Raw genomic sequence first — 24,548 nt, forward strand, 5'->3', positions numbered from 1 at the left:
GCAGCAGGGGAGGCCTGCGTCTCCCTCAAAAGAGCAAACCTTGCGTGGTGCAGAAGCCGGCTTGCAGCCAGGCTGGCCAGGGAGCCGTGGAGGTCCACAGGGTCTTCCCGGGCCAGGGCCTTTCTCTGGTCCCTCAGTCTCCATCCTCTGCAGATCCTCACTTGGAAAACCAGCTCACGGTGGAATAAATTCACCGCCCTCAGGCCCTCTCCTTCCTTCCCTCTGCTGGAGTTGCCATGACAACCAGAGTCACCCCGATGCCAAAAACATCGCAAAAACAACAACAAAAGCTCCACCCTCAGCTAGAAGGAAAGAGGGCAAGGGCCAGGTGTTGGGGCAACGGCAAGGGAGACATGTGGTCCGGCGTTCTACCCTCTACAGCCTCCCAGAAGAAGCACATGTGGACATCGGGGAATCCGCAACCAGCAGGCGGCAGAGTGGGTGGGGCGGTATTTTCCTCCATTTCCCGTAACCTCCCCCGCAGCTTACATCTGTCCCAGCAGCTTCTCCACAGTATCAGCTTAGTCCGCCTCCATTCTGCGGCAGCGGGCCGAGGACAGAGCGGGTGGCGCAGGGCCCGGAGGACCAGCTGTAGGTTCAGAAGAGCCCAGGCTCCCTATCTCTGCCTGGCTCCCGCTGTGTGACCTCAAACAAAAGCATTTTCCTCTCTTGTGCCCTGAATCCTCAGGCTCCGTCCCCTACATTCCCACCAAAGCCGAGCTCAGGAAGGAGGGAGGTCTCATTCACACTGAGGAATGTGTGACTGGTAAGGCTTCAAGTGGCTCTTCCCAGGGAGCTAAGCATTTGATTTTATTTTTCATTGTTTTATTTATTTATTTTTAGGGGGGCTGCATTTGGTCTTCGTTGCTGCGTGCAGGCTGCGGCGAGTGTGGGCTACTCTTTGTTTCGGTGCGCGGGCTTCTCATTGCGGTGGCTTCTCTTGTTGCGGAGCACAGGCTCTAGGTGCGCAGGCTTCAGTAGTTGTGGCGCACCGGGCTCAGTAATTGTGGCCTGCAGGCTCTAGAGCGCAGGCTCAATAGTGGTGGCGCACGGGCTTAGTTGCTCCGTGGCATGTGGGATCTTCTCGGACCAGGGCTCGAACCCGTGTCCCCTGCATTGGCAGGCAGACTCTCAACCACTGTGCCACCAGGGAAGCCGGAGCCAAGCATTTTAGCATGGCCTTACCCTGAGGAGTGGACCCCTGAGAGTGGCGTTTCAGTTCTCAAAGGACCACGCTGGGCTTGGGGAGCATTGTCTACTCCTCTGAGCTCGCACAAGATAACGGAGGGAGTGGTGCTGACTCCTTGCCCAATGCTGGGCACCACCCACATCCTCCCTCCAAGGGAGACTCGGGGCAGCCAGGGTTGTGTTAACGCATCAGTGTTCTCCCAGAGCGTGGCCAGATGCCAGAATTGTCGCCACTGGAGCTTCGGGCACCCCCTTAGGGTGGACCAGGTTGTGATAAAAAGTGGTCAGCCTCATGAGGGCCCTGAATACCTGTGGAGGGAAGAGATCCTGGGGTAGGAAGGTTGGGACCCGCTGGGTGATGGGAGAAGGGCAGAGGCCAGCAGTGTGTCCTTTAGCAAACCGCTTCCCCTCTCTCAGCTCCACCCCCTGGCTCTGAACAAGGCAGGCGCTACACAGAGCGATCATGATCACGGAGAGCATAGCTTGTGTGATGTTCCAGCAGCCTGGGGGCTTGATGGGGGTGGGACATCCCCCCTTCACCTCTGACCCCTAGGCCCTCAATTTGGGAGTGTGGAAGGGAGCGTGGAGGAGGTGAGCAGAGGTAAGCACAGTCCTAAGTCTCCAAAGTTGCCCAGGGCCCCAGCTGCCTGGGGCAGACAGAAGAGCTGCCCTGCCTGGGGATGTGGTACCTACTGCTGCCAGTGCCAGGGCAGAAGGAATTCACTGTGCCCTGGGGATGGAAACCAGAGACCCTTCCTCGCTCTGTGCCTCACTTCTCTCATCTGTAGAATGTATGTGAAAATACTACTAGCTCATTGGATTGCTGTAAGGACTAAACCAGTTAACATGTGTAGAGTGCCTGGAACCGTCCCTGGTGCACATACATCATACCAAAGTGCTGCCCATTTTCGCTGAGCTCAGTTTGCTAAGTGGAATTGTGGCAGGGGAGCTGGAGAGTGGGCTGCCCTCTTCTCTATAGACAACCACAGCCGTCTTGCTGGCCTCCCTGCCTCCTGGCTGACCCCTTCGCCTCTGCCCTCTGTCCTCTACCCTCTGCACTGTAGGATGGAGAAGGCTGGGCCCCGCCTACTTCTCTGACTCCTGCAACTACATGCACATACATACACACACACGCACACTCTTCCCATGGGCTCCCCCATGTACCAGGCTGCATATGATATATAGCTGTAAATTAATTATGACATTGATTTATTAACATAACCAATTCAGCACCTGCTTTATGCCAGGCACTGGCTGGTTGGTGACAGCGTGGATAGGTATGCTCCCAGGTCAGCCATGACCAGCTTTCACAGAGCTTACAGCCTGATGGGAAGACAGGGCAGGTGAACAGGTAAGGAATTTGCAAGATAAAGAGCATAGAGTAGGGGTACCTAATCAGTCTTCGTGAGGTGGGGTGGGGTTCAGAGTCATGGAAGACTTCCTGGAAGCAATGACATTTTAAGCCAAAGCCTGACAGATAAGAGAGATCAGGCAAAGGGGAAGAGGCAGTGAGAAGGAACAGAGGGAAGAGACAGGCCTAACTCCAAGGCCTGGGGGGAAAAAGAACAGTGTGCAGGGTAAGAAGCAAGGGATGGGGCTGAAGAGGTTAGTAGGGGCAGTCAGCAAGACTCACGGGCCAAGTGACAGGGTTAGTCTTTATCTCAAGGGCAATGAGTAACCACTGGACATGATCAGCTTGAGAGAGGCCTTTCTGGGCCAGACTAGGAAAAGGAGAACAGTTAGGGGCTGTTGCAGTCCAGGTGAGAAATGATGCTGGACTAGATTGGTCAAGGTGGTGATGGAGACATGTGGGTGGACTCAGGAGGCGAGTGGGAAGTGGTATTCCCAATGCATGATGGTTTTCTTGTCGGCATACAGGAAGGCCTGTTCCCTGACCACAGAGGGAAGGATGTGGTTATTCACTACTGAAGGACCAAAGACGAAGAGCAGGTTTGAGGGAGTGGTGATGAGTTCAGCTTGCGGTACGCTGAATTCGAGGGGTCTGTGGTCCACACAAGCGGACATGTCCCGAACACAGCTGAACGTATGGCCTGGCCTCACGGGAGAGAGCTGGGCTGGAGAGTAGAATCAGGATCGTCAGCATATAGACGTCCCAGGAGGGCAATGCAGTCCTGTCTTGATGCCTTCAAAAGTAAGCCCTGAGGGACTTCCCTGGTGGCGCAGTGGTTAAAAATCTGCCTGCCAATGCAGGGGACACGGGTTCGAGCCCTGGTCCGGGAAGATTCCACATGCTGCGGAGCAACTAAGCCCGTGCGCCACAACTACTGAGCCTGTGCTCTAGAGCCTGCGATCCACAACTACTGAAGCCTGTGCACCTAGAGCCTGTTCTCTGCAACAAGAGAAGCCACTGCAATGAGAAGCCTGCACACCCCAACAAAGAGTAGCCCCTGCTCACCACAGCTAGAGAAAACCCGCACGCAGCAACGAAGACCCAAAGCGGCCAAAAATAAATAAATAAATAAATTATTTTTAAAAAGTAAGCCCTGGGGATTGACCACACCCACTATATTCCCTTCCCCCACCCCTGCAAAGCCCCACTAAAATGGCAAAAAAAGACAAAGGCAACCAGAGACGAGACAATAGGACTCAATAAAATGTTGGAAAAGGGAAAGTGAATGGCAGAGCAATAACTACCTTGACAAGAGTTGAGAAAGTGGAAACATAAATGCCAGTGGAGAGAGAAGGCAGCCAGAAGCAAGGCGTATTCTACCTCGACGCCTGGAAAGGCTCAGGATGGAGAGCAGCCAGATTCCTCTGAAAGCAAAAATGAGGCTGAAAGAGGAACAATGAAAGTCTCTTTAAAAAAGGAATTAGACCCACCCTCTCCCCCTGCCCATTCTCCCTGCAAATTCTCTCCCCGCCTAGCTGAGGATGGAAAGAGGATTTCTTAGTGACACTGGGACTGCGTAGCGGGGGTGGGCCTGAGGCGCCATTACGTACAGGATGGTGGACCTCTAGTCCCAACTGCTACTCCACTTGAAAAGGCTAAAGACCCTCAGTAAGACAGCAGAGAAGCCCTCTCTGGAGAAGCCAATCAGCTCGAGGAAAGACCTAGAGATAGTAGCATATGAGCTCACCAGCTGATCCCCTCCAGGGAAACCCCTCTGAGGACAAGCCCTGTCCACACAGAGTTTGCGATCAGATTGTAAGTGCCTCTGTCTTAAATGAACTCCTGCCAAGGATCCCCAGACACACTAGAAATGCCTCCAACATGAAAGGCACTAGACAAGGAGGGGGAAGCAGGAATCAGCAAGAAAGGAATCAGGCAGATAAGGAAAGAAACTTAGAGAAAACAGAGACAAGTAAGAAGTAAAAAACTAAAAGTATAGCTAATATCCTCTGAAAAGTAGTAGAATATATTGCATCCATGGGGGAAAAAAAAGAACAGAAGGGTATTTTTAAAAGGTACATTAAAAGAATAAGCAAAAGCTCATGGAAAGTAAAATAGCTAAAATCAGTGGAAGAACTAAAACATTGTTTGAAAACATCTTTTCAAAAAATAGAGCAAACTGACCAGTTAGAAAGTAAAAGAAAAAAGATAAGAAATTGGAAGTTCAAATCATTTAAGTGATAGGAGTTCTAGAAAGTACAAACAGGAAGGATAAAGGGGCAGAAATTTTTCAGAGATGATACAAGAAGCTTTTCTAGAACTGAAGGACATAAGTCTCTACATTGAAAACAGTCATGAGTACACAGGAGCAATGAATCATAAAAGATTTAGACCAAGTCACAGAGCATCAGAGACAGAGAAAAAAAATCCTGAAAAATTTAGGGAAAAGGAGAAAGACAGGTCACGTACAAAGGACAAAGACTTAGAATGACATCTAGCAGTGTCTCAAAAACTTAGAGGAAAATTTATTTGCAGCCTAGAATTCCACATCTAGCCAAACTATCCATCATGTAAGTAAAATAAAGAGTAAATAAAAGGTAAAAATAAATACTTATTCAGACATTCAAGGATTCACACAATTTATCTCCTGTGTACATTTCTTAGGAAGTCACTGGAGAACGTGTTACACCAAAACAAGGAAGTTAGCCAAGAAATAGGAAGGCATTGGGTCCAGGACATCGTGGGATCAACTCATGAGAGAGAGAGAGAGAGAGAAGTGAATCCTCAGGAAGATAAGAAGGGACAGCTCTAGAATGACTGTCCTTAGCTGGGGAAGAGACATGGAGAGCGCCCCCTCCAGGTGGGAACGGGAGGTTCTAAGGGGCATATCTTCAAAAAAAGAAAAAAAATCACACTTATAGATTATCTATGGAGGTTGTCAGAATTGAGAGCAGTTTTATGTTTTGTTGGAGATTTGGGGAAGAATTCACATAGGTACATGAAAACTAAGTAAGCAACAAACAAACAAAAATTTAATAATTTCAGGAAAAAACAAGTCCTGTGGATTTCACTTCTGAAACCTCTCTCAGGTGTTTCCCCTCCACTCCTCCTGGATTCCAAGAGGCCAACAGCCACATACATTCTTCTCGGGAGATCTGAACAAGCCCATAAAATATATATAAACAAAATCTGACATTTAGGTGTCCCCCAACAAAAAAGCAGGCTTGTCATCTGACCACCTCCAGAGGAGTCCATCAGTAACCTAGCCTTGCCAGGCACGCAGGGCTTCTAGTCAGCATCTGGGGACCTCTCTTAGTAAGAACAGGCAGCCAAGAATCACCAGAATTTTAGAAAATCCTCTGACGTTAAAGACCAAGGTCCAAAGAAAGAAATACAAGGTCCAAACTGCAAAGAAAGAGAAAGAAAGAAAGAGAGAAAGCGAGAAAGGGAGAAAGAAAGGTGGAGGGAAGGAGGGGGGGAGGGAGGAAGGAAGGAAGGAAGGAGGGAAGGAAGGAAGAAGAAAGAAAGAAAGAAAGGAAGGAAGGAAGAAGAAAGAAAGAAAGAAAGAAAGGAAGAAAGAAAGAAAAAAGAAAGAGAAAGAGGGAGAGTCAGGGAGAGAGGGAAGGAGGGAGGATGGAAGGAAGGAAGAAGGAGAAAGACAGAGAAAATAGAGACTATGCAGGGAACAGAAGAAAACTTCAACAACACTAACAATAACATTCTTAATGAGAAAAAAAATCACATCCAGAGACAGGGGATTTTTGAAAAAGGAACAGAGAACAAAAATGAGTTCTCAGAATTAAAAAGAGTATTAAATTTAAAAATCAATAGAAGGATAAAAGATGAAATACAAAGAATCCATCAGAAAAACATTTTAAAAATTAAAAAGGAATATAGGGGGGAAGAGAAAGAAAGAGATTCCAGAAGTTAGGACGTGAACACAGACGTGCAGTGAAGGTATATCTCGACATAGGGATGAAGATCAAGTGTCCTAAGAGGACAGTTGAGTCCCAGGCTCAGCAAGCAACAAGTCTAGCTTAAAACAAGAAAATAGAGGGGAAAATAAAAATCGATGTGTTTGATTGAGAGGAACTACTATTGATAGGCGAGTGGCAGGGACATTGAAAAGTTTATCAATAGATACTACACATCAGACAAATAAAAAAGGCGGTTATTAGTTCTAGAAAAAAAGGGTTGTATAAAAAAAATGTAGTTATAATGTACAACTGGGCTCAGCAGTGCTTTTGTTCAATAAAAAATTGGAAAATACTCATGTTAGGAGGATGGAGGGAAAGGAAGCAGGAGGGAGATGGGAGATTTAAGTCTTTATTTACCATGGCAGGAATTCAAAAGTGAATGCCCAAAACTGATAAATCAAAAATCAAACAAACAAACAAACAAAACCCAGGGCTTCCCTGGTGGCGCAGTGGTTGAGAGTCCACCTGCCAATGCAGGGGACACGGGTTCGTGCCCGGGTCCGGGAAGATCCCACATGCCGCAGAGCGGCTGGGCCCGTGAGCCATGGCCGCTGAGCCTGCGCGTCCGGAGCCTGTGCTCCGCAACGGGAGAGGCCACAACAGTGAGAGGCCCGCGTACCGCAAAAAAAAACAAAAAAACAAAAAACTGTGTATGCCTATATTTAGAAAAATGGAACTAAATACTAGACGAAACACCCAAAAGAATTAAGGGTGATTAGAGCCTAGAGGTGATACTGAACTTGGAGAAAGTTGGACCAGAGATTGCTGCTTTTCGTTCTAAACCTTCTAGTATAATTTTTTAGTTATATGCTGGCACTACTTTGAGTTCCCCAAGCACAATTTTCTTAATTCAGCCCTTGTATTTCCATAATCCAGCCTGACACATAGTAGGTCCTCAAATGTGTGCTTATGGAATGAATAGAGGGAGAGATTCCAGAAACAGCATTTTGAGCAGGGCTTCCTGGGAGCAGCATGAGAGATGAACTGGGGTTGGAAATCTGCACAGGATTTAAATAAGCAGAGAGAAGGACCCCAGTTATCTGGAGTGGAAACAGTGGAGCAGAGAGTCCTCAAAGACTGATCAAGTTAATTTATTGTATTGCTCAATTATTCTAGGAGTTTCTGCGTTCTGAAAGAAAACCCACAGGGAAGAGGGTGGAAAAGCAGAATTTCAGTGCCCTTGGAGGATGGGGCACTCTTTGCCTCTCTGCACAGAACTCCTAAACGGCTGCCGTCACGGGATCACATAGCATCCCCTCCCTTCCCCTCTGCAAACCTCAGACGTGCCTGCATTTGTTACTTCTTTCAGAGCAGGGTACTCAACTCTCTGCACAGAGAACTACCTGCAGAGCTTTCCCCAAATGGTACCTCTGTCTGGAACCCCATCCCGGGGAGTCTGACTCTACTGGTCTGAGAAGGGACCTGAGCTTCAGGGCTGGGACTATAGGGTGAGGCCTGGGAGGCACTCACTCTCAGGGTTCTGCAGGGGCAGAGCCTGTCTCTATTTAAAAGTGTGATATTTTGTTCATTGTGGATTTTTAAATTAATTTTAATGTTTTAAAATATTATTTATCTTGGCTACTGAGTTTGGGGGTGCCTCTTCAATTTTGCATCCCAGGTGAGTGCTTCACTCTCCTCGCCCTAGTTCTGGTCCTGGTGAGTATCTGCTTAACACCTTGCCAGGGGCTGAACCGCAGGGGCTTAATCATTGCTCTGAAGGTCCTGGGACGGGGAGTGGGGCTTCCCACAGCACTAGATACACTGCTCAGCTGAAGGTGGGCTGCAGGTCAGGGCAGTCCTGGGCTTCTGGAGAGCTTCTAGAGAAGAACCAGCAGCATCCTGACTTGGGTGGTTCCCTCTGCTTCCTGGGCGTAGCCTCAGGATGAGCGGAATGACTCTGTTGCCCCTGCTCTGTGCTGGGAAACATCTATGGAGGGAATAACGACATCTGTGCAAACTTCTCTTTCTGGAAAACCATGCAAACAGTCTCCTGACATAGAACCCTTCCGTTTTCTGAGGGAGTAAATTAAATGCCTGCTTGTTTCTTGACTAGCTAATGTTCGTTATGGTTCCTACTGGTTTTAAGGATGTTTGTGACCCAGTGGAGCTGAATGTTGCATGAAAGCTAATCGTCACTCACCACGTGCCAGATGCTGTGTTGGGGCTTTGGGAGGATTATCTCAGTGCATTCTCGTGCCACATAAGAGGTAGATACCATTGGCATCCCCACTTGACTGGTGAGGAAACTGATGCCCAGAGAGGTCAGGTAACTTGCTGGAGGTCACACAGCCAGCAGAAGGTGGAACTGGAATTGGCACTCCGTCATCCTGACCCCCATGCTCAGAAGCACCCCCATCGTTCTGACTCTACTGGCAGAAACGTCTAGAGTGTAGACTGGAGTTAGGAAGCCAGGGTCTCTGGATGGAGTCACAGCAGGAGCCCGGACAAGCATGCCCTCCTGTGTGTGTATCTGAGCCTCAATTTCCTCATTTGAACAGAGGGGTTGGGCAGTAGCATTGGCCGTTATGGCCCCGGCATGCAGGGATCCTGTGACTAGACCATCTGGGCCCATGTTCCCAGCAGTCACATGTCCTGCCAGTGTTTGCTCTGAAAATACTACGAAGGAGAGGGACCCCAAGTCGGCAGGTCAGCAGGTTTGGCTCCAAATTCTGAAGGAAAGGACAGTGGTGACGTTCTGGGCCAGGGCTTGGAAACCCCCCTGATCACCTTCTCTAGGACCTCCTGGTCAAAGGATTTGAGAAAGGCCTGGGACCTGCGACCCTTTGCTGCAGTGCTTGCACCTGGACACACCTCTCCTCCAGCAACAAAACACAAAGAAACCGTATGGAACTAAAAATAACTGCGTGCGTGCGCAGTTGGGGCGAATTCTGGACCCAAAAGATACAAAGAGACCAAAAAGCCCAACTGCCGCTCGTGAAGAGCCGGGAGCAAAGGCAGGGTACTGCCCATGCCCCCTGCACACAACACCACCAAAGGCATGGGCAGACCACCTAAGCCACCCTTCTGGCCCGACCCCTGGACACACCCCTTCCCTCACCCCATATAAGGAACAAGCAAGCTAGCAAGCGAACCTGTTGTTTGTTCTCGCTGCCCCCTGCTGCAGCAGGGGCCCCAATAAAGCCTTGCCTGAATTTCTTGTCTGGCGTCTTGTCAATTTCTATTAACTGGGGAAAACCAAGAACCCTGGTTGGTGACAGATTCAGCAGGTAACCCAAGCCCCAGGATAAGCCCTCCCCTTACCCAAGGATCTCCTAGCTCAGCAGGTTAAGAAGGGATGAGGGCAGAGCGCAGGCTGGAGGTAGGAAGGGAGAAGCAGATCTTGGGGAGTGGACTGGGGTGGAGTCAGAAAGGCCTGGGGTGGCAGGCCAGGAGGGGAAGGAGGTCTACGAATCCCCAGTGTCCAGAAGAGAGGAGCCCTCGGGAAATACTGGATACGTGCCTTGTTCTGAGGCAGGAAGGGAAAGAAGAGACGAAAGGACCATCTGAGGTTCCCACCAGGCTGTGACAAGGGGTGGCAGAAGGGAGGGGTTCAGGAAGCTAAGGTGTAGCAAAGCCTCTTGAAGCAGGGCCCATCCAGGAGCTCAGGTCCACCAATGATCGAGCACAAGGAGCTCTGCGGTGCTGGGAGCTCAGCAGGTGGCCAAGAAGAAGCAGCAGCCGCTCCCCAGGAGATGGAGTGAGTACCAAGTCCTCCAGGGCCCGAGGGAGCCCCAGAAACTGGGAGCTCCTGGGAAGCCACAGGTGGGGCTGGGCCTCTAGAGGAGTCAGTGTCTGGTGACCGGCGGTTCTTGCTAGGATGCTTCTTGCTTCCTTGTGGCCAGGTGTGAGGTCAGTAACAGGCCCTACACATGACCCACTGCCTCGGCTGTGTGGTCTCTATGTCTGTCCTGCCTTTCCCTGCATAAGTGTGTGTGTGTGTGTGTGTGTGTGTGCACGCGCGCGTGCACACGGGGTGGGGGGGTGGTTAAGTAGCAGATGGCAGGAGTGACTTCAGGTGGCCTCTAGTGGGAGGATGAACCTGCTAACGAATGGCTGCTGGGGTGTCACTGTGATGCTCTGTCCCTCCCTCCACAGGGACACAGGGTGGCCTCCATGTTCCAGGCTGGAGTGGAAGTCAAGAGGCCAGCCCTCTGTCACCAACTCTTCATTGCCCTGCTTGTGGTCACCAAACAAGGGGGCTGCAGTCAGCAGACCCTTTGTCTCAAAGGGTCTTGGTCCATTCAAAGTCCTGACTCTGAGATTGGAACGGTCCGCTCTGTGATGAGATCAAGGGGGTTTATCGGGACCACGGCTCCCTGCCTCCAACACTGGGGGCTCCCGTGACCCCCTCCTACTCTTTACAGTGGGACAGCCCCCTCCCCTTGGTCACCCTTGATTCTCCCATAACATCTCTTGATACCAGTCATGTGAGAGATTGTGACTGTCCCTATGAAATGGACACACTGACCAAGCCAGGAACACACTGACCGGGCCCAGCTCCCTCCAATCTGTAACCTCTGGGCCATGGTAACATGCCACGGACCCACCTGCCTCCCTTTTCCCTCCTTCCTGGCCCCCTCCTTTCAGAGCATCTTGGTCCCCAATTACTCAGAGCCGTGGGAGGCCTGCCAGGGAAGAAATTAGAGCTCCACATCAGCTCTTCTATATTTACCACCTGACAGCTGAGGAGGATATATCTTCTGCACAATTAAATGAAAAGAGTTTTAATATCGGCAGGCAAAGGACTCGAGCATCAATGGAGAATTAGGTTAGAGCCAGCAATTGGATTAGTGCCCAGCTGCAAGTGAAATGAGGACTCGGACACGGGAGGGTTATTCTTCTCCTGGCAACAGGCCCTTCCTTGATGGGGGGCAGGGAAGCTGTGTTCCTGAGATCAACCCGACCCCCAACCCTGTGGACCCAAGACTAGGAGGGGCAACGGTTCCCAGAATCCTCTGCGAAGAGAAAGCCCTGAGCCAGGTGTGGCAGATGAGGGGTCACGGGGGTCCCCCAGCCAGTCAGCTACCACACCCCTTGCTGAGAATTAGCCCTCATCGTGTCCCCTCCTTCATCCCCTCCTCTCTCCTGTATCGTCCCCTCCCTGGCTCAGGCCCGTGTCTCCTTTTCCTAGAGCTGCTGCACCACCCCACTGCCCCTTCTCTCCCCTTCCAGTCCCACCTGCAATCTTCCCTAAGCCTTCTCTTTCCCTGACGTGTAGGAAAGAGATGCAGGGGCACAAGTGTCCCCTGGTGAGAGCTGTGGAAGGCACAGCAAAGACGCTAGTCAAGTAACTGTCCCTCCCTTTTGTTTTGTTTTGTTTTTTCAATTTCACACTGAGCTGCTCTCTTTGGATTTATTCAATCTGAAATGCAGGAACACACCCCAGTTTTGCCAAGTGTTTATTTGGGTGCAAATTCCAGCACGGCCTGGGGAGCGACCTCAGAGGCCTGTCCCGTTGTTTCTGGCCGCCGTCTACCTTCCCTAGGCCGCCACAGCTGCCCCGACAAAGCAACCCCAAATCCTTGTCTGGAAACTAAGGCAAGTCCTTCCCATCAGCTCCCTGAAGGTGGGTGTCACGTTTCTCATTCCAAACAGAGCCCCAGGAGACACGCACTCCAGCCCTGCCTCGTGACAACACCAAGTCCCTGTCCTGCTTGCGCAGATGTCCACAGGAAAAACTCCACGGCCAACGGCGTCTCTGCTGGCTGCGTTCCTCCTTTCTCACTAACAGTGAATTCTTCCTCTTTCCTAAGTTCTCTGGGAGGAGCTTAGTGTGCTGGCATCACCTCAAAGGAAGACAGAAAGCAGCTGGCAATCACCAGAGAAGGCCAGTTATCTTCCTCCAAACCCCAAATCTAACAGCCCTGAGTGTGAACTGGTTTCTTGTGCCAATTGCAGAGGGTAAAGCTGAGAAGTAAAATGGAAAGTAAAATGGCCCCTAGGGAATCAGGTATAGAATGAGACTGTCCCCAGACTCCCCACTCCCGAGGTCAGTGAGTGAAAAGGACGCATGCTTACTGCCTGTCGGCCCACAGCCTGCCCAGTCCTGGGCAGAACTGGGGGTGGAGGGTGCAGGGGCTGAGACTTTACCCTGTGTACAAACTCACAAGTTAGCCTGTCACGGTTTCATGGACGCCGGACGAAGAGCCCAGACACCTGGGTCCAAGACAAAGGACTTTGTTACTTATACAAAAGCAGTTACCAGAGCTTCACAACGGTTTGCTCTGGTTCTCCGGTGCCATCCAAGTCCCACAAAGGCAAAGCAAGGGGCCCAGGATGGGTGGGTGGGTCACTCAGCAGCCGGAGTAGCAGGAAAGGAATACTGAGCTTGGTAGAGTCTTCACTTTTTTTTTTTTTTTTTTTTTTTTTTTTTTTTGCGGTACGTGGGCCTCTCACTGTTGTGGCCTCTCCCGTTGCGGAGCACAGGCTCCAGACGCGCAGGCTCAGCGGCCATGGCTCACGGGCCCAGCCGCTCTGCAGCATGTGGGATCCTCCCGGACCAGGGCACGAACCCGTGTCGCCTGCATTGGCAGGCGGACTCTCAACCACGGCGCCACGAGGGAAGCCCGAGTCTTCACTTTTATAGAAAGTGGATAGGAAGCCTGCTCTTTGCCTGGTGGGAGACGTTACCTCTTCTCTCAGGGTTGCTCGTGGCAAACATGACCCTGAGGAGTAAGTGGCCCAAGTGGAGAGCGGTCAGGGCCTTGTGTTCGTGGAGTACCCAGCAGGAATGTTGAGGGATGCCCATGGTCCATGGCGAGTTGTCTGTCTCAGCAGGAGGGAAAAGTAGGAGAGGGGTGGGCGTGGGTCCTGCCCTCAGGGTGCCCCAGATGACCACACTCAATGTGCTGCCTTTTGCACGCCCAGTGGGCTTCTCCTTGGAGTTGCACACTTTTACCACAGAAACAGCATCATGAATAAGGGCTGGGTCTCCTGGGTATCCCAAAGTAAAAGCAAATAGCTAAAAAGAATTGTGAAATGAGGTCTAAGGAGACCATACAAAAATACTGGAGAAATATAGAGAAATACATCTAAATATCCAGGCTAAGACTGGACTCGTAGTATTTGACGAGTGTACCAGTTAGGAGGAGGTAGGCTAGGCTGCAATAACAAGTAACCCCCAAACCTCAGTGGTTAAACCACACAGGGTTTTTTTCTTAGTCATGCTGCAGATTCGTCATGGTGAGTAGGGGCTTTGGTTCAGGCCATCGCTTCCACTTACATTCTGCTGGCCCAGGGAAGTCACGTGGCCGTAACCAACTTCAGGTGGGCATAGAAGGGCCATTCCGCCCTGTGCACAGACAGAAAGAGGGCCAGAGAGTGCGAACCAGCCCACACCCTCACTGCTCTACATATTAAAATACCAGAACAGGAAACCAAAGATGAGGCATCATGGGTGTGGCTTTATAAAAAAAAAAAAATAGACAAATTAGAGTTCCAGTCAGCAGGCTTCTGCTCAAAGAAAAGCGCTTGGCCATATATCAAGAGTGGTTAATAGATACATACTTCTTAGAAGTTGTCCCAAAATACGTAAGATCTGTGTGCCATTGTTTATCATTCTTCACTTTAACTGACGTTTTTGGTTATCTCACCTATAGTCTCGTAGGGCTTATCTTCAGATTAAATACTCCCTAGACCCCAGTGGTGAGTTAAGTAGTTCTTCATTGAAGGGTTCCAATAAGTGTCCTGAAGTCATTCCAAACTGGAGGACAAGATTTTGGAAGGGAACCCCTGTGTCTGCTCCCTTGTGCCCTCACCCTTCCTTTCTCTTGTCTTCAAGTCTCTTCTCCCTCTAACGTTATTACTCCTCCTTCTTACCAGCTGTGTAATCTTTGCCAAGTCACGTGATCTCTTTCTGCCTCGGTTTTCTCATACATAAAATAGGGGCACAAATAGTGCCTTTCTCATAGGGTTGTGTGAGGATTAATGAAGGTGATTTGTGTAACATGCTTAGAATATGGCCTGTCGCTAATGTCTGAGATAGAAAAGGGTTAGCTATCGTTATAATTGTCTGGTGGACACACACCCTGCCCCCCAGATTAAGAAGTTTCAGCACCCCACACATCCTAGAATCTGGTACGCTGTGCTGCCTCAGGCACTCGCTAGATGTTTATGAATTCCTCTTTTTTATAGACTTTCTGTTCACTCCAGGTGGGAAGAGGCACTTGTATCCCTTAAATGTCCAAGAGGAAGACAGTGGGTACCCTTCTGGTTGGTCTCTGTACTGGCGATGCTGTGTCTGGTTTTCGCCTACATCCTTAAAGGCAGATACCACTCATCGCTGAGAAGTGATGTCCTGTCAGTTTGGACCCTAATCCATGGGAAATAGTAATCCAGGAGTACGATCCTAAAAGTGTACTTCTCTTTCCTGACAGAGCATCTGGACAAGCGGACCTCCAGGGGAGCTCAAAGTGACCATGCTTAAGGCAGTGCCGTATTCAAATAGCTTTGCACCTATGTTAGTTTGCTGGGTTGCTGTAGCAAACATCACAGGCTGAGTGTCTTAAAGGACAGAAGTTTACTTCCCCACGATTCTGGAGGCTCGAAGTCCAAGATCCAGGGGTCGGCAGGGCTGGTTTCTTCTGAGGCCTCTCTGCTTGGTTTGGAGATGGTCATCTCCTCCCTGTGTCTTCACGTGGTCTTCCCTCTGTGTGTGCCTGGGTCCTAATCTCCTCTTCTTAAAAGGACACCAGGCATATTGGATTAGGGACCAACCCTATGACTTTATTTTAACTGAATCCCCTCTTTAAAAGCCTTATCTCCAGGCTTCCCTGGTGGCGCAGTGGTTAAGAGTCCGCCTGCCGATGCAGGAGACGCGGGTTCGTGCCCCGGTCTGGGAAGATCCCACATGCCGCGGAGCAGCTGGGCCCCTGAGCCATGGCCGCTGAGCCTGCGCATGTTCTCCCCGGCTCATCAGTCTCTTCCATTACCCCCAGCTGTCTTTGGTGCCGCCAGTCCCGACCTCCGCCGCAGTGCGCGTTCACCTGCCCACCTCTAATCTCACACAGCCCGGTCCTGCCTAGAGAGTGAGCTCGCATGGGCTCAGCTGGTGCCCCTGCCCCCGAGCCTGGCATTCCTTTGGGGAAGCTGACATCCCTGGGCCCTGCAGAGGGTGCGCCCCTGGTGGACCCAGCCCACTCTGAGAAGCCAGAGGCGGCAGGCAGGATGAGCAGGGTCTGGTGGTGGGTCTGGGGAGGCGCCAGGCCTGCCCTGGCTCTACAAGTGATATTATAGGGATCTGGGAGGAGGAAGTGGCCTCCGCTGGACCTGCTTGGTAGCCCCAGCCCAATCAAGCCCTGGCCCCGTCTCCCTCCATGGGAAAGGATGGCTAGCAGATGTTGCAGCTGTTTCCAAGGGCCTCTCAGCCTGCAAGTCCAGAAGAAAGTCAAAGGGCAGCCTTGTAATTTCCTAGCAGAGGAACTGTACTAACCACTGGGCCGGTGGTTTGTAAAGTTTCCATGTGCCTTGTCCCACTTTCGCTCTGAACACTTCTGTTCCGTGTGTCTGTCTCTCTATGGTAGTCTGCCCTTCTGGCTATCGGTTTCAGAGCTGCACGAGGCTCTGTCATGGGGACGGAGGATCTATGTCAGGGATAGTTCAAGTCTCTGTTTGGTCCGATATTTGTGTTTGTTTTCATTAGTGTATCCTCAGTGCCTGGAACAGTACCTGGTACGTAGCAGAACAAACATTCAATAAGAATTTTTGAAGAAATGCATGACAAGAATGAGTAAACCTCACCTTGGGCCCTGAGTACGCTGTTTAGAGTAGAGAGGGGGTGGCAGCAGGACAGAAGTCCCCTCTGTAAACATGGACAGACAACAAGCATGTGAGCGTCCTTAGAAGCACCAGTGGGGAAGGCAGGAAGGGTTGGAAACAGAGAACCTGAACTCTAAGGTCTGGGTTCAGAGATGAGGAGAACAGAAGTGGAGAGAGCAAGAGAAAACACAGATTGGTAGTGAGTCCCCCATCACTGGAGGTATGCAATGTTAGCTAGACACCAGGAGTCCAGGATGCTGCCCAGATGAAACACACCAGAAGCTCTGAAAGAGCAAATATTCTCAGACTTGATGGTGGTGCAGAACTCTGACTCCCGACCTGGCCTGGCCCCCTGGGACCTGTGCGGGCCTCTCGCCTGCTCTGGGCCTCAGTTTCCTCCTCTCTAGTATGGCAGGAAGAGGCAGGGCTTTGAATTTCATGACAGCCCCTCTAGGCCTGAAAATCTGTATCCTTGAGCCTTGGGAGAGTCAGCCCCAAAAGGGTAGGACGTGGCCCCCCTCAGAGCGGCTCTTCAGAGGAAGAAGGGGAGGAGAGAAGGCAGTGCAGAGCCCTGGCAGAGGCGTTCAAAGGCATCCGTGAGAACTGGCTTTACCCTGACTCCCATGTTTCCAGCCAGCTCCCACAGGCCCTCAGCCCTAAGTTTGGTAGCCCCAGGGGTGTGGGAGGAGTGGATGAAGGCTTAGCAGGGTCAGAGGTCATGGCATCCTCCGGGGGAGCCGCGGCTGGAGGCAGGGGCTCCAAAGATCACATGTTTGGCAGTGGAAGGGCCTCAGGCTGGGAGGCAGGAGGCCTGGGTCCCAGCCCCTGCCCAAACTCTAATTCTCTGTGTGACCATGAGCAAGTCACTCTCCCTCTCTGAGTCCCAATGTCCTAATTGACCAAGGTTAGGTCTGGGCTGAGATGAGGTCAGGAAGGAGGCAAAATGAAGCAGACAGGGTCTCAGCCTTCAGGAGCTCTGGATGAGACTGAAATTTGGGAAGGAGGAAGAAGTTCCACACGGGAAAGGATGAACGTGGCAAAATCTGTGAAATGGGTTTACTAATTTCTGCCCTGCCTTCCTGCCTCTTTGTGAAGAGTGAAACATAAAAATCTCTAGGGCTTCCCTGGTGGCGCAGTGGTTGAGCGTCTGCCTGCCGATGCAGGGGACACGGGTTCGTGCCCCGGTCCGGGAAGATCCCACATGCCGCGGAGCAGCTGGGCCCGTGAGCCATGGCGGCTGAGCCTGCGCGTCCGGAGCCTGTGCTCCGCAACGGGAGAGGCCACAACAGTGAGAGGCCCGCGTACCACACACACACAAAAATATCTCTATCTGCATGTCACTTTTCAGGACTAGATCGTCCTCCAGTTCATCATCTCATTTGATCTAGAAGCTCAGCGTCACTGTGAGGAAACAGGCTCTAAGGAGGTAAGTTACGCACGCAAGCCATCCCCTCCATCTGGGGCACTTTCCCGTTCTGTGGGTGCCCACAGCCCCCGGTGCTTCCCTGTCACACTTGTGTCATTGCCTCCTATTCACTTAGTCGGCCTCCCCTCCAGGCTGTGACTCCAGGAGGGGGAGCTTTCTGGTTTGTATCTGTATTTACAGTGCCCTGCCCGGGGCCTGGCAACCCGGAGGATGATGGTGGGACCAGGCACTGAATCAGAGCTGAATCCCACCCAAAGAAAGGCCTAGAGCAAAGCAGCAATGTCAAAGACACATTTCTTTAGATGATTCTGGTTTCAAAGAATTTGATATGGAAGCTTCAGGGAATTCATGGAAGAGACCTGAATTCTGGACCTCTTTATAAATGTTTTAACTCTCTTTCATTTCATTTCCACTTTTTTTTTAATGCTACTCGGTGTTAGGCACTGCTGAACAAGCTAAGGGAAAAACCCCACCCTCATGGAGCTTACATTCTAATGGAGAGAGACAGATGATAGACAAGGTAGATAAGTCAGTCATACAGTATTTTTGTAGGAGGCGCCATAGGAAGGAGATAAAGCAAGAAAGTGGCATAAGACATGCCATGGGCTGCAGCTGGGGTTAAAGGGTGTTATTTGGTCAGGGGCCCTCGCTGAGGTGAAGGAGTGATCCATGCAGGTATCTGAGGGAAGTTGGCTCCAGGCCGAGGGAACCACAGGTGCAAAGGCCCTGGGGCAGGGACAGCAAGAGGGCAGCATGGCTGGAACCAAGTGAGTGTAGGAAAGAAGAAAGGAGATATGTCCAGAAAAGCAGACATATAGGTCTTTGAAGCCCTTTGTAGGCTATTTTAAGGCCTTTGGCGTTTTACTTTGAGGAGAATGGGGAGCTACTAGAGAGTTTGACAAATAACAGGTTTTATTTTAAATTAGTGTTTGTCGGGGTAGGAATAGGCACCGTACTCTTCTCTGAATCCAGCCCTGGCGTGAACCCAGGTCCGACTAACTCCAAACTCGGTGCTCACTAGGTCCCCTGCCTCTGAGAAGGGAGAGGCTAGGAGTGGAAGTGACCTGTTAGCTTTGAGAGCCAAGCCCTGAGTCAAGGGCTTGGGCCAGGGTGGAGGGAGGGAAGCCAAGGGCAGCCTTGCTGCCCTCTGAGCAGCTCTGGGAAGGAGTGTGGCTCCTGTGACAATTCGCCCTCAGCAATACAAGGAGTGTGGGGTTGCCCTCAGGCGCCAGCTGTGAATTGCATGGGGAAAGGAAAAGCCTGCGCTGGGCAGATGTGCAGACCCAAGGGTTGTGCAACAGACTTTGGAGTCAGGGCCAGGCTCTCCTCGGGTGAGTCCCCTCCCCACGCTCCCAGCAGGCTTCCCGAGTCACTCAGCCCTGGGGTCACAGAAATCAGAAGCTGCTTCAAAGTAAACCTGCAGAATCCCACAGGCCTTCAGGGAGGGGGCCTCAGGGCAGCTTGGTGGCAGAGGAACCTGTGTACAGGAGGAAGGAGGAGGTGTCCCCGGAGGGGGGGTGGGAGGGGCCGGGCGCATTCTGAGCACCGCCTGCCTGTAATCAGGACCTACACGCCCACCATCCAGACCCAGATTTGAACCCAGTAATGATGTGTGTGAGCTGCATGACTGAGCAAGCAGATGACCCTTGCTGAGGCTCGGTTTCCTGGTCTGTGGAAGGGAGAGAATAGGGCCACTTACTTCATGAGGCTTAAGAGATGAAGCAAGTAAAGCGCTGCGCACAGAGCCCGGCACCTGGTGAGCGCACGTCACGCAGGGGTCCCTTTGATCATTGCTCAGTCGGCAAGCTGACTTCTCTCCTGTGGCCCCCGGAGCTGGGCTTGGCTCTGCAATGTGGGGAGCAAGGGGACTCCTGGGCTCGGCCTCACGGAGATCCTGGGCTGGCTGCTGTGGATGCAGGAACCTAAATGGGACACAAGGAGTGAGAAGGCAACCTATGGGCCTGTTCCTCAAACTTGGGATTTTTACCTCATTTTCATTGTGACAGCATGAACATGCATAAATAGGTAAACTGGAAATTAAAGTTTCAGGAAACAGTACTTACCCTCACCAGGCAAGATGCATTCTATTTTTATTCTTCCATTTCATTAAAAATATTGAATGCTGATCACCACCCAAACAGAAGAAAGATGAACAAGCTCACGTGAAGTGAAGCCTCAGGTCCGGCAGGCCGTTGGGCTCACCGAAGGCTCCCTCCAGCCCTTTGGTGAACAGCTGAGGGTTGTGAGGGCTGGTGCCCGAGCATGTCCACTGGCACGTGACTGTCCTGTTCCAGTTCCCGCAGAGACATAAAAGGCCAGGTGAGCAGACCCAGGAGGCGGACACTCCCAAGAGGCTGCTTCAGCTTCTCAAGAAGGGCCCTTCCACCCAGGAAAGCCGCCTGCAGGGAACCGTGAGGGTCATATTCAGGCAGAGACCAGATGGCCACTCACCAGACAGGCTGCACAGTGTGTATCTTGCCTGGGAAAGACCAAGGGACTGTGGACTCGAGAGAGGCAATATAGCATAGTGGTTAGCCCAGAACCTTTGCTGCCACACTGCCTGGGTCCAAATTCAGCCTCCGTGATCACCCAGCTCTATGGCCATGGGCAAACCACTTAACCTCTCTGTGCCTCAGTTTTCTCATCTGTAAAATGGGGATGATGCTAATTCCTCAAAGGGCTCTCAGCAAGTATGTGTATGTGAGTGTGTGTGTGTGTGTGTGTGTGTGTGTGTGACCTAGAACAGTCCCTGACACTATTAATATTTTATTGCTCAGTCAGATGAAAGTACTGGCTGGAGGCCAGTTCAGTTGTGTGCCAACATATGCCATATGGGGCCTCTGGGTTGAGTTTTCTCTATCCACGGCCCCCAGGCCAGTGAGCCAGGCTCTCCTTGAGACAGTGGAGGGGTTCGGGGTGCTTCTCACCCAAAGAGCCCAGCCCAGACAGTGTGGGTGACTGTCCGCCCAGTCCAGCCGCTGCCCTCTGCAGGCGGAGTTCCTGCCCCACCCAATGCCCCTCCACAGACACCACCATCACCCACTGTTCACTAACCATCTGCTTGCTGGCAGGGGGAAGGGGTGGGGAGGGCAGCTCTCAGGGTCACATTTAGGTCCTTCTGGGGCCAGGGGTCTGTGCAGGGCCACAGAAAAGGAAGAAGAAAAGGAAAAGGCCCTCAGCTGGGTGCAGGTGCAGGTGCAGGTTTATAGTCTCTGCCCTCATGCCCACTCATATGAGGTTTGGGGGTGCTGTGCTTGGGGAAGGGGCGACCCTGCACCTGGAACAGGGTCCCTTAGACTTGATGTCAGCATGCACAATTCACCTGTTTCTTCCCTGGAGGGATATGTGGGTTCCCACAGGGCCACCTTCACCCTAAAGCATTAACAGGTGTGCTGTGGACCATGTGACAGGCGGGAGGGGGGCAGTATTATGGATGGGGGTCTTCTTTTCAGTGCTCCTTACACCAAGCACCAAATACTTAAAGCCAGAGAATCCTGCCTCTTGTGAGACCCGTTCCCACTTAGCTCACGGGGCTCTCCTCTCCCTGCCCCACAGGCCTTGCCCTGGAGGCAGACACCCCTGCGTTCAAACTCTAGCTCTGCTAGTTACAAGCTTCATGACCTGAAACTCCTTCCTCGACCTCTGAGACCAGGTCTGGCATCGGTACCCCTGGGACCATTCCTACCTCGCAGGGCCGCTGTGAGGATCAAATAAACGGAAACATAGAATTAACTAGCACAGTGCTTATCGGTTCATGGGCTCATGGCAAATGCAAGAGGCTTCTTTCCTCTCTCTGTGGCCTCTCTGTGGCCTCCCTGCCCAGTTTCCACCCTTGTCCTCCCCAGACATTGCAGCTCCCAGCACAGCCTCCCGAGGCCTCTTCCAGGCACTCGGCTTCGTAAGCAGGTTTCGTGGCAGCAGCAGTTTTAGTTCTGGGCTCGGTAATTTCCCGTGATTACAGGCCCTGTGAGCGCAGCAAGCTTTGCAGCTGCTAGGAAGCCAGCAGGCCTCGTCAGGGCAGGCTGGAGCCCGTGCTCACACACGTGCCTACACGCGAGGGGGCACGGCACACACACGCGCACAAGCACACCGTCCTTCCGGGAGCGGGACGCAGGGGTCCTCAGCCAGGCTGTGCCCGTACTGCGTGTGCCCGCATCCGTTCCTGCGGGAGGGGGTTTTAACAACACACAGCTTTCCCTGGGACGAATAAGTAGGGAGAGGAGGCCAGGAATAGGGAAGTTTTAGGACAAGGACTCTCACCTACCCCCTCTTTCCAGAATCTTCCTTCTCTCCCTTGCCTCTGGTGCCCAGAAACAAGATGCCCCATCTTTTCGGCTCTGAGACCTGATAAGGACCCTGTGTTGTAAGTGTGTGGGGGGGGGGCAGGGCAATCAGTCAATAAATATTTATAAGGCATCTATGTGAATCTTCACCTTGACCCTGTTTGGCGCTGGGATACAGCACTGAATAAGCAAAGGGAAGCCCAACAATAAACACGAAACACTTGAAAATAACAAACAGCTGATCCTCACTATTTGCAGATTCCATATGTGTGAATTTGCCTGCTCGCTAAAATGTATTTGCACCCCAAAGTCGATACTCACAGTGTTGTTATGGTCATTCTTGGACGTACACAGGGTAGGGAAAACTTCAATGGCCCAACGCACAGGTCTCCAGCTGGGTTCCGCCATGGCGACCTCTGCCTTCTCAGTTCAGCTCAGACTTTAAACGTGTCCTTTTCGAGGTTTACTTAGGGCCACGTTTTTCACATTTTTGTGCTTTTTGTGGGTGATTTCACTGTTTTCAATGGCCCCAAGCATAGTGCAGAAGTGTTGTCTAGAGTTGCTCAGTGCAAGGAAGCTGTGATGTGCCCTCCGGAGCAAATACATGTGTAACTTAGCTTTTCTCAGTCATGAATGATGGCGCTGTTGGCCGCAAGTTCAATGTTATGAATCCACGCTATATATTAAATCATGTGTCTATAAACAGAACACACACACACACACACACACAACAGAACACACACACACACAACAGAACACACACACACACACACACACACAACAGAACACACAGAAAACAAGGTTCTGTATTGATCTGTTGACAAAATCTTGTGACTAGAGGCTCACGGGAGCCTAACGCTGTATCTCTCCTAGGAGCGATGGTGCAGTATTTGCTGACTCAGCGTTCACGGCAACTTTATAGAATGTAACTGTCATGAATAACGAGGATCAGCTGTAACTACCGCCAAGTGGCACCAAGCAAATAAAACGTGGAAATGCAACATGACCTTGAGCAATGCCACTAGGTGGTCATGACCAGCCTCTCTGAGGAGGTGACACTGGCACTGAATTAGGAGTCGGGGGAGACAGCGGCCAGGGGAGGTGCTAGGGGCAGCGTGTCCCAAGCAGCAGTCGTTCTGAAATGAGCACAGGCCTGGGGGGTTCTGGGGACCATGAGACGGCTGGTGTGGCCGGGGCAGAGCCCAGGGGAGGAGGAGGAAGGAAGATGAGGCTGGGGAGGTGGGCGGTCCAGGCCACGGAAAGGGACTTGGGTTCTTCTTTCCTAGTCAAATGGGAAAGTGGGGAGGGCTGGGTGGGCTTTATTCTTTCCTCGTGGGCCACGTCCTGTAAGGGCCGAGAGGCCATCAGTGAGGGGTCACCCTGTGGCAGGAGCTCTGGGGTTGTAACAAGGGAATCGGTGAAAGAGGATGGATGTGGGACACAAGCGGGAGGCCGAAGCTTCAGAACCACCTGATGGAGATTCAGGAATTAGTCCTGGAATCCGTGTGGGAACCGCCGGGCTGATGGGGTTGACACTCAGAGCTGGGAGGGCAGCAGGAGGGGCTGGCCTCAGACACCCACCGGAGCTGTGGAGGAGCTGGGCGGGGGCTTGGGGGGCATGCGTGGGAGCCTCAGGGGACCTGCAGAAGGTCTTCCCTCCAGTCTGTGTCAGGGCATGGGCAAGGCTCCCTCTAAGGGGATTTCCTCATAACCTTCCCCTAGCCCACCCTCCGGAAGACTTCCTGTGCTGGAGCAACCCAGAGCTAAACCCGGAGAAACCTCTACACACAGACACACAGACACAGACACAGACACACACACACACACACACACACACACACACACACACACACACACACACACACACACACACACACACACACACACACACGGGTATTCTCTTTTTGAAAGACCTAAACTGATGGTCGTGTGCTCTGGGCCTCCCCACCTGCATGCCAGCTGCTCCTCCACCCAGGATCTTTCCCTTCTCCAACTCTCACTCATCTTCATGGGCCCAACACACCACTGCCCCCCAGGAGGACTCCTATAACTGCTCTGACCCCCGCTGACCTCTGACATTTGAATCCCCTCCGTCCCGCTGGCCTGAGTCCTACATGCCTCTGTTCTCAGTATGCATACCCGCCCCCCAAAGCAGGGCTTAGGTCTCCACTGTGAGATCCCCAGGGCACAGGCCTAGCAGGAGGGTGTGCAGGAGATGAGAACTCCAAGACTGCGGCCAAGGTCAAGGTTAAGATTCCTGCAGATTGAGGACTGAGGACTTGGGCTGTGGGCAGGGTCAGGTCTGCCTTGCTGAGCTGGCTACTGTAGGAGGCGTTTACTCCCCTGGCCGCCCCCATACCCCATGGAGCTCTGGCTGCTGGGCCGTGAGGCTGAGGGGAACGTCCAGCCTTCCCCCCAAAGCTGGTCCCGGGCTGTTTGCCTCCCTCCTGAGTCCACAGGCTGCTGGATGCCCGGGAGGGGCCCTGCCTGGCAAAGATCTGTCCAGTGAGAACCCAGAGCTGCTCTGTGCCAGCACCATGCCAGCTGAGCCCCGGGCCACCCTGGTG

General features: G+C 52.0%; 1 long non-coding RNA gene across 4 annotated transcripts; it reads right to left on the minus strand.

Annotated features, from left to right (window-relative positions):
* Positions 1-961: 961 nt before the first annotated feature.
* LOC132597876 (uncharacterized) lies at positions 962-22,664 on the minus strand. 4 transcript variants are annotated; one of them, XR_009565286.1, is made up of 4 exons: positions 22,303-22,664; positions 19,762-20,097; positions 19,398-19,620; positions 13,125-16,182 (listed from the first exon to the last, which is right to left on the minus strand). It is a non-coding gene; the product is annotated as an uncharacterized lncRNA (long non-coding RNA). The 4 variants fall into 4 exon arrangements; XR_009565287.1 differs by lacking the exon at positions 13,125-16,182 and adding an exon at positions 962-1,497 and having other exon boundaries at positions 19,762-22,664; XR_009565288.1 differs by lacking the exon at positions 13,125-16,182 and adding an exon at positions 11,932-12,302 and having other exon boundaries at positions 19,762-22,664.
* Positions 22,665-24,548: the final 1,884 nt, after the last annotated feature.

This window comes from Globicephala melas, chromosome 9 (genome assembly GCF_963455315.2).
Source record: "Globicephala melas chromosome 9, mGloMel1.2, whole genome shotgun sequence".
Classification (NCBI taxonomy): Eukaryota; Metazoa; Chordata; class Mammalia; order Artiodactyla; family Delphinidae; genus Globicephala; species Globicephala melas.